This window comes from Suricata suricatta, chromosome 11 (genome assembly GCF_006229205.1).
Source record: "Suricata suricatta isolate VVHF042 chromosome 11, meerkat_22Aug2017_6uvM2_HiC, whole genome shotgun sequence".
Lineage (NCBI taxonomy): Eukaryota > Metazoa > Chordata > Mammalia > Carnivora > Herpestidae > Suricata > Suricata suricatta.
Window position 1 is genome coordinate 96913907 of NC_043710.1, and position 10277 is coordinate 96924183.

The 10277-nt window shown below is 50.2% G+C and overlaps 1 long non-coding RNA gene across 4 annotated transcripts; it reads right to left on the minus strand.

Annotated features, from left to right (window-relative positions):
• LOC115271878 lies at positions 1-9867 on the minus strand. 4 transcript variants are annotated; one of them, XR_003900130.1, is made up of 8 exons: positions 9705-9867; positions 9402-9622; positions 9157-9300; positions 8851-8952; positions 5582-5872; positions 4398-4541; positions 3741-3827; positions 1-1760 (listed from the first exon to the last, which is right to left on the minus strand). It is a non-coding gene; the product is annotated as an uncharacterized LOC115271878 (long non-coding RNA). The 4 variants fall into 4 exon arrangements; XR_003900131.1 differs by lacking the exon at positions 4398-4541 and having other exon boundaries at positions 3745-3827; XR_003900129.1 differs by lacking the exon at positions 4398-4541.
• Between the last annotated feature and the right edge of the window lie 410 nt (positions 9868-10277).

Sequence of the window (10277 nt, forward strand, 5' to 3'; positions counted from 1 at the left end):
TTGTTTAGGAAGGCTTATAGCAGCTTTATGCATGTTTCCAAATCTGGAAACAATATATTCACACAGTACAATATCACAGAAAGAGGAGTGTGAATGAAAACCATTAGTCCAGGCAAAAGACTACCTACTCTTGGTTCCATTTATATGAGCTTTATTTTTAGGAAGAGGTATCTGTAGGGACAGAAATAATAACAGTGGTTTGCTCTGGGGAAGGATTAGGACAGGGTGAGAAAGGGCATAGAGAACTTTCTAGGGTGATGGAAATGTTTTAGCTCTTCATGAGGGATGGGTTATATGGGCAGGTACTTTTGTAAAATTCACTAAATTATGCACTTAAGATTTGCACACTTCACTGTTTGTCAGTATCTCAAAAATATGTAAATAAAAAAGAAACAAAGAAAGGAAGTCTTAATCATTAGACAACTATTAAAACAAAAACAGTGATTTACACATCTTCCCACAAACACTGGCCCAGGTAGTTTTATGGATGTTTTAGTGAAAAGATTCATTTCAAGGAACAGATGGTTCCAGTCTTATATAGACTTTTTTAGATAAAACCGCTTATATTCTACTGTCACACACAGCAAATATGGAGAAACTTCAGACACTGTCCTATTAAATAAATGCAAATAAGACAGGGCCGTCTGCATCACTGATACTTGTTCCATATAGTCTTGGAGACCTGGCTGAAAATTAGGACAAGAAAAAGAACAACAGAAAAAATAAAATAAAAATAACATGAGGTATAAGGATCAAAAGGGAAGAGTCCAAATTACCATTATTGACAGATACTTTGATCACTCACAGAGAAAAGCCCAAAAGAATGAAACGTCCTCAGGACAGACGTTTCAATGCTCCCAAATATAACATCAGCATATCAAAATCACATATGTTCCTATACATTCACAATAAGCAAGTAGATAAAATATAGAAAATAAAATTCTACAGCAAAATCTATAAATCTATCTGGTAAGTAATCAAACAAAAACAGAACAAGACCTCGATAAATAAAATTTTCAGACCCTATTAAAGATAAAACAAGAAACGCTAAAACAAGACAAAAAAGAAAAGCTGATGACCTAATACTCTAAAGATGACCAATTCTCCCCAAATTAATTTATAAATGTAATGAAACTTCAATTAAATCCCAATGGGATTATTTAGGAAACTTGAAAAACTGATTTTGAAGTTTTTACAAAGGAATAGAAGCGAAGACAGAGTCCTCCCAGACATGTGACAAAACCACCTGTGGCACCGGCCACAGAATGGATACAGAAGCAGAGATAGAAGGAAGTTAAGGGAACTAAATACGAGTTTAGAAACGTGTCCTTTGGTGTGACAGAGGTGATGTCACAAGCTGGAGGTAAAACAATGGATTATCAAACAACGCCTTGGAGAAGACCGCAGGCTATCGGGGAAGAAATACAGATGGATTCGCTCTTTCCTCAGGAGTTCATGATTTATACACTTCACCACCTGTTTCCAGGTTTTTCCTGCTGGACACATGGAAGCGTTACACTTTCTAGCCCATTTCCAGTGTTTTGAGGTCAGATCACTAGTTCTGGACAGCAAATTCTGAGTAGAGGTGTCACGTGGCTCTTCTGAGCTAAAACATTTACTTGCTTGTGCAAAGAGGTCCTTTGGACATGTTTTTCCATCCAACATAACACCCGACGGAATTCTAGATCCTGCCCCTTCTGGAAGCCCGGGGATTGGAGTCACTGCCATGAGCACAGCCTTTCTGTCCAACAGCGAAGGACCTGCAGCGTGAGCAAGAGAAGAACTTTTGTTGCTTTAAGAGACATTAAAGAATTCATGGCTTTTAATCCTAGAATAATGTAGCCTATCCTCTCCGATATAAACCACGGCCAAAATGAAAGTTTGAACGGATTTAAAATCTCAACACGAAAGACAAAACTATAAAAACAATTGTAAAAATCACTGTGGGAAAGAATATCTCAAACAACACCAAAACACACACACACACACACACACACACACACACACACACACACACACGGAAGCTACATGGGGTGGGGCTGATAGGTTCAATGACATCAAAATTTAAAATGAATATCTGAGTAGCCAAGAGCACGTAAAGACATATCCAACTTTGCAATCAGAGAAATAGGAATGTAAACAAGTTGTAAATGTCCATCCATCAAAATGGCAGAAATTAGAAGTTCTGGTGACTAAGGGCTGGTACGAACATGGGGGAAACGAACGTTTACTCAGAGCTGGCAGGCGCGTGAAGTGGCCTCACCACCGTGAAGGCACACCTGGGTGTGTTGTAAGAACGCCTCTGCCCGAACCCCCGGGACTTCACCCCGGGTGTTAATTCCGACCCCGGTCTGCAGGAGAATTGTCGGAGGGTAACAGTCACAGCAGGTCGGTGACAACCGGGAGCTGGCAGCAGCCTGGGGCCGTTCCGGGAGCTGACCAGGGTGACGGGACACGTCCGTGCATGTAATCAGAACGTCAGAAAACACGCAGCAGTGAGGGGCCACGCACCGAACGGCAGCGGAGCAGCAGGGACGGACTCGTAGGCCAAGGGTTAGAATGAAATGCGAAGGCCAGTGCTAATTATAAAAAATCAAAATTTACACACAAAACTGCTATATGCTTTTCAAGAAATACATGCAAATAAATGAACATTTGGAAGGAAACTGGAAGGATATATATTAAATACATTAGGTGTTTGGTTTTTGTTTGGTGGTAATTCTTTTTTTAACTTTTCATCGAAATTCCAGTTAGTTAACATACAGTGTAATCCTAGTTCCGAGTGTACAATACGTGACAACACTTCCACAATCACCCGGTGCTCATGACAGCAAGTGCCCCCCGCCTCCCCAACACCCGTTCCCCACCGACCCACCTCCCTGCTGGTGACCATCAGTCCGTTCTCTGTAGAGAGTCTGGCTCTCCACTGGCTTTCTGTTTCTTTTATTCACTTCCGTTTGCTTGTTTGTTTGGCTTCTTAAATTCCACATACGAGTGAAATCATGTGGTATTTGTCTTTCTCTGACTGACTTACTTCACTTAGAATAATCCTCTCTAGCTCCATTCACATCGTTGCAAATGACAACATTTTATTCTTCTTTTTTTCTTTTTCTTCTTTTTTTTTTTTTTTTAAAGTAGGCTTTATGCCCAGCAGACCCCAACACCGGGCCCATCACGGGGCTGGAACCCACTGACACTAAGATCATGACCTGAACTGAGATCAAGAGTCAGATGCTCAACTGACTGAGCCACTCAGATGCCCTAATTTCATTCTTTTTTTATGGTTGAATAATATTCCACAGGGGAGGGTATTCTTGGTGTAGTTTGGGTAAAGAGGAAAATAGTGATAAAAATGATAAAAGGAGTCATGCGTAGACTAATGAGGATAGTATGGCCTGGGTAAAAAAAAAAAAAAAAACAGAAAGCAAAACAAGAAAATATAAAAAATGGAAAAGGGAGGGGAAGGGGAGAAAGAAAGCTTGAAAGAAAACTTAAAACACCCTAAACATTCCAAAAATAAAACAGATATCATTTCTATTACCACCCAATGATAAGCACAATATTTTGGGTCATAAACTACTAATATTTTAATACATTTTTCTTTGCGAATATGAAAACATATTGTACACATGTTTCTAATGCCTGGATTTTTTTCATAGCAAATATCATATTATTATATTAAATGAAAATCATATTATTGTATTATCTCTATATCTCATATTAAGTGAAAAACTACTTACTGACCACCCTCTATCAGGATGCTCTATTTTGGGCATTTTGGTGGCATCGGCAAGATAGGGAGAGCTGTCTGTGTCGGGTTCACACTTCTGTTCAGGGAAGACAGAGCAAACGTAATTTAATTTTTTAATATGTTTTTTAATTTATTTTTGAAAGACAGAGAGAGACGGTGCAAGCAGGGGAGAGTCAGAGAGAGAGGAAGGCACAGAATCTGCAGCAGGCTCCAGGCTCTGAGCTGTCAGCACAGAGCCTGATGTGGGGCTCAAACCTACCAACTGTGAGATCATGACCTGAGCTGAAGTCAGATGCTTAACCGACTGAGCCACCCAGGCACCCTAGAGCAAATGTAATTTAAAAAGAAGGCATCTAGGAGGATGCCACATGTTATGGGGAGCACGCAGGTTGAAGGATAGAAGAGTCAGGCACAGGGTCCACTGATCTTCGTAGCGTCGCAAATAGGTGAACACTCACGGACAAGGTGTCCCTTGAGGGGAGCCTTGGAGCAGCAGGACTGGGGCACCGAACACCGGGAGAAGCAAGCTCGGCACAGGTAATCAGGCAGGACAGAGACCCCAGGACGGTACAAGTGAGAGCTGCGGGGCAGTGTGGCTCCAGCTGAGCGAGGAAGCCACGAGTGGGAACTGAAGCAGGAGACGGACCTGAGCAGACAGGGCTTCATAAGGACTGTGACTTTGAACCGTGACTCAGGGGCCCCGAGTGTGCTGAACAAAGCAGTGCCCGCTCACTCCTGTGTAGGACACACACTGCAGAGCAGCAGGAATCCAAGCAGGAAGCCCGTTGTCCTGGCAAGAGACAGTGATGCTTCAGGCCACAGCAGCAGCAGGGCCACACAGGACAGAGGGTCTCCTGTCCTCTGCACAGACATCCCTTTTCTTGCAGGTTCTACTGGGCCCTAGACCTGTTGGTGGTAGGTACTTACTAAATCTTCAACTGTTATTTGACGGACAACATGTTTTTCTTTGACCATTTTCAGAGCAGACTGCAACTCCCTGGGACTCTGGGGAGCATCCTCCCTGCGGATGAGGTCTGCCTGTGACCCAGCATCTGCTGGATTCGCTGAGCAGCTGCTCTCGGGTAAGAAAGCAGTGGGCGCCACTTAGTCCCCAGGAGACCCGGCCAGCAGTTGCAGGGCTGGTGTGTGTGAAGCACGTGCAGGGGAGCTGCGTGCTGGCCACTGCGTGGCCACGTGTGGCCTGTCAGTGACCTTGTAAAACGGCTACACACAACGTGACATTAAGAAGATACTCTTCAGCTAATCAGGGACAAAACTGTGCTTCCTGACTCTGTGGCCACTCCGTGAATGCCCCACTCTGGGTTCTCGCCCACAGCAAACTGCATTTGCACGAGCTTTGGCTGAGTCTCTAATGTCCAGTCGTCCAACCAATCTGCCTTGTCCAAACCCTGGCCCTTGCTGCCTAAATGAGATGGTGCCCCACCGGAGGTGACGTTCAAGCTCAGGGGCGCCTGAGTGGACCCTGGGCGCCCTCTCCTGGCCTCACACGGGCATGACCGGCTCCAGCCCCACCACAGAGGTCAGGTGTCTGGCGTCCAGGCCTTCCATGGCTTCCAAGAGCCCAGCCTCTGAGCGTCTGGCATTTGACACTAGATACATTGTAGTCCTGGAAACTTCTATAACTAATGACAAGCTCCCATATTTGCCATGAACACATAGAAAGCGACCTGTACGGAGAGACCAACATGTTGACAACAGTCACCTCTAGTGGAGGCCTGGGGAGTAACACGTTTATCTGTCGTACTTCTGAGTGTTTGAAACTAATTTTCACAGAAAAGTATGTAGTCCTGTATTATGAGAATAGCTTACATGATTTTTGTAAGTGAGTCCTGTGAACTTCAGCGTATGACCTGCCTTCCATCCGCGGCCTCCAGGAGCCACCGCCGTTCTGGGAGACAGTCTCTTACACAGCCGTCGGGAAATGGTCGCTCTGGCACAGGGTGTCGGGCTGAGCTGAGCACCGTCCATCACACGTGCACCTGCCTGTGGTGTTTACCGCATTCCTGCCATGTGGGCACCATCGAGGAGACCCAGGCCTCAGGGCAGGAAGTGAGTTGTTCAGGACCCGGCAGCAGTAAGCGGCTGGTCGGGGATGTGAATCTGAGGGACAGAGACAAAAGAACTTGTCCAAGGTCAAGTGAATGGAGGTGGGGGGGTTGGTAAAAGGTCAAACTCAGGCCTCCAGACCTTGACCCCACCTGCAAAAGATAAAGTGGCCACCTGTAAGGACCCCAGGCTCATCAGCTCAGGCTCCACCCACCTGCACTAGGCAATCTCACTTGCAGAACCAGAGAGAAGAGCCAGAATATTCCTATGGTGACCTCAGTACATTTACACAATACTGAGATGACAGGTCAACTCTGGCCCACAACTTAAACAGAGCTGTAACAGAAACAGCTTCAGAGCTGGGGTTATAAAACCAAACCTGGGTCCCCAAAATCGTTTACCTGTTAGCTGTGTGACCTTGAATCACTCACTTAACCTCTCTGATCCTGTTGCTGCTTTATACTTCAGAGATTTACATGAAAGTGACTTTGCAAAGGCACTTAGGACAACACCTGGCCTGATCATGGGTGTTCAGTTCACGTTCAAGTGATATATTCTAAGTAGCCAAAGTCAAAATCAGGCCCAGGGCAGATGCAGGTCATCGTGGGGTTTTAGGACCTAATCTAATGGGCTCCTCAAACCCCAGGCCAACCCGCAGATCCTCACGTGCAATCACTCCACGCATGTACTGACCCCTCCCTCTGTTCCCCTTGAAAATGCTGGCCTGCGGGAGGCGGAACAATGGCCCCAGACGCCCCAACTGCAGGTTACCTAATCACCAGAACCTGTAAACACGTTAGCTCACACGGCTAAGCAGACTTTACAGGTGCGACTAAGGTTGAGGGTTGAGAGGGGCGAGTGGCTTGGGTTTCCAGGTGGCCTCAATCCAATCACCGAACCTTCGAGTGGAGAGCCCTTGCGGGTCAGGGCAGCAGGTGGGGCAGGGCAAGGGGCTGGGGGGCAGCAGCCTTGCCGGCTCTGCAGCCACAGCGAGGAGCCACGGCCAGGGTGTGCAGGCAGCCCCCAGAAACCGGGAACGGCAAGGAAGCGGGCTCTTCCCTGGAGAATCCGGAAGGGACCACAGCCCTGCTCCCACCCCGGCCGCAGCCCAGAGACCCCCAGCAGACTCTGACCACGAGCGGTAAGATGATCCATCTCTTGTTTTGCGGGCACTGAGCTTGTGGCAACTTGTCAAAGCAGCTTAGGAGACTGGGGCACCACCCTTGACATGCCAGGTGTAGGGGTATATGAGTTTTTCTGGTATTTTAGACTAAACAAATAAGTTGAGATTTGTTGACCGAGAACAGAGGCTGGTGGGGACCCTGCAGGTGTGACTCAGGGCTCATCCAGAGGGGTTCCCGTGGACCCAGGCAGGGATGGGCTGGGGCGGGGTGGCAGTGAGAAGCAGGGACATGGTGTGCTGGCACACAGAGCAGGGGCACTGTGGGAGGGTGTGACCACGGGGAGCAGGGAGCGGGGCACAGTGTGAGGGCACATGGAGCAGGGGTGCAGTGAGGTGGTGTGAGGGCGTACAGAGCAGGGGCACGCTTTGAGGACCTGCAGAGCAGGGACATGGTCCGAGGGTGTGACAGTGCATGGAGCAGGGGTGCAGTGTGATGGTATGAGGGTGCACAAAGCAGCGGCATGGTTTAAGGGTGTGCAGAGCAGGGACACCATGTGACAGTGAGGACTCAGCACAGGGGCATGGTGTGAAGGTGGTCAGAGCAGGGTATGGTGTGATGGTGTGACCAGGGAGCAGGGGGACAGTGCGAGGGCATGCAGAGCAGGGGTACAGTGTGATGCTGTTACCACACAGAGCAGGGGCATGGTGTGAGGGCATGCAAAACAGGGGCGTGGTGAGAGGGCACGTGGAGCAGGGGCGGCGTGATGGTATGAGAGTGTTCTGAGCAGGGGTGCGTGTGAGGGTGTGCAGAGCCGGGGCACCATGTGAGGGTGTGCAGGGCAGGGGTGCCCTGTGAGGGTATGAGGGTGTGCGGGGCAGGGGCACCATGTGAGGGTGTGAGGGCGCACGGGGTAGGGGTGCAGAGCAGGGGTGCAGTGTGACCACACGGCCCAGGGGCCGACCCACAGAAAGGCTGACCGCGAGGACAGGAGCTCACATTGCAGACACGTGCTGCGGGCAGACGTGCACAGGACGTGTGGCAGGGAGCGTCCTGCTGCAGGAAGGCTGGCGCGCCCAAGGCACCGCTCAGGGCGGCTCCCAGGAGTCTGGGGTGACGGACGTGAAGGGTGCCGTCATCTCTCAGGATAGCTGGGCAGGAGTCTGGACACCGGACGGGAGAGGCTTCAGAAAACCCTTGGCTCGGGAAAACCGCAGCCGCGGGCCAGGCGGGCTGGCAGCGGAGCAGAGAATGTGGGGGCGGCGGGGGGCGGGGGGTTCACGCAGCAGCTTCGAGCCTCCAGAAGCAGAGCCGCTGGAGCCCAAATGGCATCGTGTGCCGGTGGGGACACGTACTGACCCTCCGTGCGGTCTCCCCCTCCCTGCCCCCCAGCTGGGCAGAAGCACAGGCCGAACACCAGGCAGGGGTGGGGGGCACTCACTGCAGACTGCAGCCACCCTGCACGCGCATGGCCACCCACGGAACCACCCCCTCACTCATCCGGACCCTGGACATGAGGTGTGCGGACGTCCCAGGGCACGTGTGTGACCCGAGGCTGCCGCTGTGCTCCTCCACGCCCTTCCTCCCCTCCAGCCCGCACACGCAGCTGTGTCTCCCCCTCCTGGAGGAAGACCCAGGTCCTCAGGGCATGACCCAAATTCCATCCCACCCAGATCTGTCCCAGATGCTGTGGCCAAGGTTAGCTGCACTGACTCGCTCAGTCCTGTCCCTCCACCAGCAGGTTCCAGCCACCACTGCCACCTGCTTCTCTTAACAAGCTCGGCTCACATTCCGGGGAACCCTGTTAACCCCCGGCTTGGGACCCAACCGTCCTCCTCCCTCTGCCCTGATGCACCGCCCTCATCCACCCCAACCTCCACGCCAGAATCCAGCCCACCATCCAGAATTCACCTCCTGGGCTTTGCTGATCTCCCCCTAGGATGCGACTGTTCTTTTCAGCCCAATCCTCTTTGCAACAAAGGTTTTCTTCTTCTTCTTCTTTTTAATTTATTTCTTTTTAAAGAGAAAGAGAAAGCACATTGGGGGAAGAGGCAGAGAGAGCAGGAGAGAATTCCAAGCCAGCTTGCTGTCAGCACGGAGCTTGATGCCAGGCTCGAACTCACTGAGATCATGACCTGAGCTGAAATCAGGACACTCATCTGACTGCGCCACCCAGGCGCCCCACAACAAAGCTTCTTATCTCCTTTTGGGCATCACCTGGGATGCTCTCTGGAACCAGACACGCCTGGGAGCCTCTCCGGGGACGGACTCAGTGGCTGGAGCGGAGCCCACCGGTCTGTGTTGAATGCGTGTCCTGAGGAACAGCCAAGAAACCATTGCCAGATTCTGAATTTTTCCTCACTGGGAGCAAAGGGGAGAGACATTGGAAGGATCCATAAAAAGCCATGTTTGATGGGATCTCTGAACCCCCTTCTCCTTACCTTTAAGATAAGAATACTGACCCCCACTGCCTCAGGTGTTTACGCAGCTTACAGGAGATGAGAGAGACTGAGCATCCGGGACCGAGTCCAGACGCTCCGCACACACCGTGACCTCCGCTGACAGCTCGGCACAGGGGTTCATTGGTGATGACTGGCGTGACTTCCCCCTTAACCACTTGTGCCCTGCACACAGAGTTACCACATGTCCTCCGGCTGCACCGAGCTCTGGACACGGACAGAAACTGCATGGAAGGTATTTCGTCACTCAGTGGCTTAACCGTGAACACTTCTCTTTCTGGAAAAGAAGAGCTTTTCAACACTGACCTCGGTTCACAGAATGGATGTGTGGCCGCTGCCTTCGGCCCACAAAGACACCACCCTGGAGGGCGTGCACAGGCTGTCACCCACAGCCTCTGCTGTCATCGTCCTGAGGGCGTGTGAGGGGTCCGATGTGTGGAACGCAGGACAGCTGAGTGGAGCTGTGAGAAGCTGCACAAGTAGGAAGTGGCAGAGAGAAAGTTGAGCGCAGTTAGCATAAGGTCAAGTGCAGTGACATTTCGTGCTTCACCACACCCGACCCCAGCAATCACCCTGCTCACTGGATCACGTGTGTAGACCTCCATCCCGACAAGCAGAGTTAAAAGGCATATGCACAGGACATGTTCCTTTGCTTCTATGAATCAGATTGGCCATGTGCTGCGTGGGGGACACTTCTGGGCTTGGCGCACCCTGTTTCCTGTACCAGATCACATTCCCTGTTAGCAAACTTGGACTTCCCCTCAAAATTCAGGCACACATCTTCATGTCCAGCTTTCCCTGCCACCTACGCCCAGCCCAGATGGCTGGACCTTTTTTTTGTTTTGAATTAAAGAGAATATAGATTAAGTCTTGTAGTTT